This window comes from Schistocerca serialis, unplaced genomic scaffold (genome assembly GCF_023864345.2).
Source record: "Schistocerca serialis cubense isolate TAMUIC-IGC-003099 unplaced genomic scaffold, iqSchSeri2.2 HiC_scaffold_1014, whole genome shotgun sequence".
NCBI lineage: Eukaryota > Metazoa > Arthropoda > Insecta > Orthoptera > Acrididae > Schistocerca > Schistocerca serialis.
The window spans coordinates 45,001-50,000 of record NW_026047200.1 but is presented as its reverse complement, the minus strand read 5'-3'; the positions used below and the strand labels follow the sequence as shown (position 1 = coordinate 50,000).

The window sequence follows — 5,000 nt, the reverse complement described above, 5'->3', positions numbered from 1 at the left end:
TCAGGCGGGCTTGCCTGCTTTAAGCACTCTAATTTGTTCAAAGTAAACGTGCCGGCCCACCGAGACACTCAATAAAGAGCACCCTGGTAGGATTTCAACGGGGTCCGCCTCGGGACGCACGAGCACGCACGAGGCGGTCGCACGCCTTCGGCTCGCCCCACCGGCAGGACGTCCCACGATACATGCCAGTTAAACACCGACGGGCGGTGAACCAACAGCGTGGGACACAAATCCAACTACGAGCTTTTTAACCGCAACAACTTTAATATACGCTATTGGAGCTGGAATTACCGCGGCTGCTGGCACCAGACTTGCCCTCCAATAGATACTCGTTAAAGGATTTAAAGTGTACTCATTCCGATTACGGGGCCTCGGATGAGTCCCGTATCGTTATTTTTCGTCACTACCTCCCCGTGCCGGGAGTGGGTAATTTGCGCGCCTGCTGCCTTCCTTGGATGTGGTAGCCGTTTCTCAGGCTCCCTCTCCGGAATCGAACCCTGATTCCCCGTTACCCGTTACAACCATGGTAGGCGCAGAACCTACCATCGACAGTTGATAAGGCAGACATTTGAAAGATGCGTCGCCGGTACGAGGACCGTGCGATCAGCCCTAAGTTATTCAGAGTCACCAAGGCAAACGGACCGGACGAGCCGACCGATTGGTTTTGATCTAATAAAAGCGTCCCTTCCATCTCTGGTCGGGACTCTGTTTGCATGTATTAGCTCTAGAATTACCACAGTTATCCAAGTAACGTGGGTACGATCTAAGGAACCATAACTGATTTAATGAGCCATTCGCGGTTTCACCTTAATGCGGCTTGTACTGAGACATGCATGGCTTAATCTTTGAGACAAGCATATGACTACTGGCAGGATCAACCAGGGAGCTGCGTCAACTAGAGCTGAGCAGCCGGCCGCCCGGGAGTGTGTCCCGGGGGCCCGCGCGAACACGCAAGCGTCCGCTCAATTATTCTGCAAACAGGAGGAGGCTGAGCTCCCCTGCACAACACACCTCGAAACCCTCTCAGGTCCCGGCGGCGCGCAGCGCCGTCCTAAGTACTTGGTCGGGTTCGAGAGAGGCGCAATCGCCCGGAGTTAGGCGAGTAGACGCTTTAGGTGCGACCACCCGTGCTCCCAACTGAGCTTGCCGCTGCCGACAGAGGCCCGGGAGCGTGCTGTCGTGGCATTGCCGGCGGGAGACAACACGCGCCACCTACGGTGACCGGCAGCTCCAACGCCAGCGCCACAGAAGGACAAAAGCCCTACTTGGGTGCCGAAGCGAACTCTCCCAGCACAGCGCACGCGCCAACACGTCCGCACAGCTGCGATACAAACCACCTGCGAGAACCGCTGGGGCGACCGAGCAGCAGACGGCGTCGCGGCGCCGAGCGCCGGGCGGCGGCGCATCCTCAGCGCACAAAGTCCTCAATCGGACCAGCACACTGCAGATGGCCACCGCGCTTCGCACCGGGCCCGCGAGGACCTACTTTGGCCGCAAGGCGCCGCGAGCAGGGGGCGCCGGCGCGCAGCTGCGCCGCCTGCCGCGTCCGTCGGCCGGCGCGCCTGCCACCGGCCGCCCCCACCAGCCGGCTGTAGCGCGTGCGCCCACGCACCGCGCTGCCAGCACGCCGGGCGGCCCCCCCTCACCGGCCGGGGACGGTCCCACCCAGCCACCGCCGCGTATCGCCTCACACCCAGATCCCCTTTCACGTTCGTGGGCATGGTGGGTCCCCTTTCACGTTCGTGGGCATGGTGGGTATCCCTGAAACAACCGGTTAATAGCTCGACCGATCGTCGCCAACACTGATTCACCTCTAGCGAGAACAACCGCACCACAACGGGTTACCGGTTGTTCATTTGCGTAACGTCACCAGCAAACGTACACGTCCATCGCCATTTGCAACGAGTATTGCATGCCTGTGTCAGGTGTCACAACACACTACGTCTGCCCACATAGACGCAACAACATGTGCACGCCTAGAGAACACGTGGAAGGTAGACCCCGTACGTATGCGGTGTCCATTGCGCGAACGACTGTCAGCCCGCCTCTGCAGCATGTCGCAGATGTGGAACGCGGTGCAACATGCTATCACGGTGTGTGAGAAGAGACGACTACGTCCGAATACACGCTCCACTACATCAACAGACTGCTCATGCTGATCGCCATCCAGGGCGTCCGTTCCTCCCACACGTCTGTATGGCGTACCACACTGCAATCCAGCTCTTATAGGGAGACGACACGTAGCTGCGTGCACAATATTTGGACTGTATGGTCCGCCGTTGCTAGGCGCTGTCGTCATACGGTCACATGGGCCACGATGTATCATTCAGTACATACGGAGCAATGTGCAGTACAGTTTGTGGGTTTTGCGTACATCGGCGGACAGGTGACAGGCCGTACCACAACGTAGGCTGAGTACGTCGGCATGCGAAGGGCATTGAACATGCAAACTTCTCACCGACCAGCTTGCGAAGGCAGGGGGGAAGGGGGGGGGGCATGTACGTCCTGCTGCTATCCACACTACAGTGTATAGCAGGAGCATGTGGAAAGTCAGCAACACCTGCAAGGTGTTTAACATGACGCGATACACAGGGGACCGGGCAGTGCGAGTAGCGAACTATATTGCGAGGGTTGCGGTTAGGCAACACTACACTACTTTAACGGGTTGCATAACAATTACAGAGCAGGTTCAGCGACAACGTGCGTCAGGTTAAGGCGCAATATAGTTTAGGTTACGGCGCACTTTAGGTTAGGTTAAGGCACATTATAGGTTAGGTTAAGGCACAACATGGGTTACGTTAAGGCACAACATGGGTTACGTTAAGGCACAACATGGGTTAGGTTAAGGCACAACATGGGTTAGGTTAAGGCACAACATGGGTTAGGTTAAGGCACAACATGGGTTAGGTTAAGGCACAACATGGGTTAGGTTAAGGCACAACATGGGTTAGGTTAAGGCACAACATGGGTTAGGTTAAGGCACAACATGGGTTAGGTTAAGGCACAACATGGGTTAGGTTAAGGCACAACATGGGTTAGGTTAAGGCACAACATGGGTTAGGTTAAGGCACAACATGGGTTAGGTTAAGGCACAACATGGGTTAGGTTAAGGCACAACATGGGTTAGGTTAAGGCACAACATGGGTTAGGTTAAGGCACAACATGGGTTAGGTTAAGGCACAACATGGGTTAGGTTAAGGCACAACATGGGTTAGGTTAAGGCACAACATGGGTTAGGTTAAGGCACAACATGGGTTAGGTTAAGGCACAACATGGGTTAGGTTAAGGCACAACATGGGTTAGGTTAAGGCACAACATGGGTTAGGTTAAGGCACAACATGGGTTAGGTTAAGGCACAACATGGGTTAGGTTAAGGCACAACATGGGTTAGGTTAAGGCACAACATGGGTTAGGTTAAGGCACAACATGGGTTAGGTTAAGGCACAACATGGGTTAGGTTAAGGCACAACATGGGTTAGGTTAAGGCACAACATGGGTTAGGTTAAGGCACAACATGGGTTAGGTTAAGGCACAACATGGGTTAGGTTAAGGCACAACATGGGTTAGGTTAAGGCACAACATGGGTTAGGTTAAGGCACAACATGGGTTAGGTTAAGGCACAACATGGGTTAGGTTAAGGCACACCATGGGTTAGGTTAAGGCACACCATGGGTTAGGTTAAGGCACACCATGGGTTAGGTTAAGGCACAACATGGGTTAGGTTAAGGCACAACATGGGTTAGGTTAAGGCACAACATGGGTTAGGTTAAGGCACAACATGGGTTAGGTTAAGGCACAACATGGGTTAGGTTAAGGCACAACGTAGGTTAGGTTAAGGCACAACGTGGGTTAGGTTAAGGCACAACGTGGGTTAGGTTAAGGCACAACGTGGGTTAGGTTAAGGCACAACGTGGGTTAGGTTAAGGCACAACATGGGTTAGGTTAAGGCACAACATGGGTTAGGTTAAGGCACACCATGGGTTAGGTTAAGGCACAACATGGGTTAGGTTAAGGCACAACATGGGTTAGGTTAAGGCACAACATGGGTTAGGTTAAGGCACAACATGGGTTAGGTTAAGGCACAACATGGGTTAGGTTAAGGCACAACATGGGTTAGGTTAAGGCACAACATGGGTTAGGTTAAGGCACAACGTAGGTTAGGTTAAGGCACAACGTGGGTTAGGTTAAGGCACAACATGGGTTAGGTTAAGGCACAACATGGGTTAGGTTAAGGCACAACATGGGTTAGGTTAAGGCACAACATGGGTTAGGTTAAGGCACAACATGGGTTAGGTTAAGGCACAACATGGGTTAGGTTACGGCACAACATGGGTTACGTTACGGCACAACATGGGTTACGTTACGGCACAACATGGGTTACGTTACGGCACAACATGGGTTACGTTACGGCACAACATGGGTTACGTTACGGCACAACATGGGTTACGTTACGGCACAACATGGGTTACGTTACGGCACAAATTAGGTTAGGTTACGGCACAAATTAGGTTAGGTTAAGGCACAAATTAGGTTAGGTTAAGGCACAAATTAGGTTAGGTTAAGGCACAAATTAGGTTAGGTTAAGGCACAAATTAGGTTAGGTTAAGGCACAAATTAGGTTAGGTTAAGGCACAAATTAGGTTAGGTTAAGGCACAAATTAGGTTAGGTTAAGGCACGATATAGGTTAGGTTAAGGCACGATATAGGTTAGGTTAAGGCACGATATAGGTTAGGTTAAGGCACGATATAGGTTAGGTTAAGGCACGATATAGGTTAGGTTAAGGCACGATATAGGTTAGGTTAAGGCACGATATAGGTTAGGTTAAGGCACGATATAGGTTAGGTTAAGGCACGATATAGGTTAGGTTAAGGTACGATATAGGTTAGGTTAAGGTACGATATAGGTTAGGTTAAGGTACGATATAGGTTAGGTTAAGGTACGATATAGGTTAGGTTAAGGTACGATATAGGTTAGGTTAAGGTACGATATAGGTTAGGTT

At 52.0% G+C, this 5,000-nt stretch overlaps 1 non-coding gene across 1 annotated transcript in view; it reads right to left on the bottom strand.

The window, feature by feature from the left end:
- LOC126429259 (small subunit ribosomal RNA) overlaps positions 1 to 885 on the bottom strand; it is a 1,909-nt gene extending 1,024 nt beyond the window's left edge. The window contains exon 1 of the ribosomal RNA XR_007576905.1: positions 1 to 885. This exon is cut by the window's left edge and continues 1,024 nt beyond it. This is a non-coding gene — a ribosomal RNA (small subunit ribosomal RNA).
- Between the last annotated feature and the right edge of the window lie 4,115 nt (positions 886 to 5,000).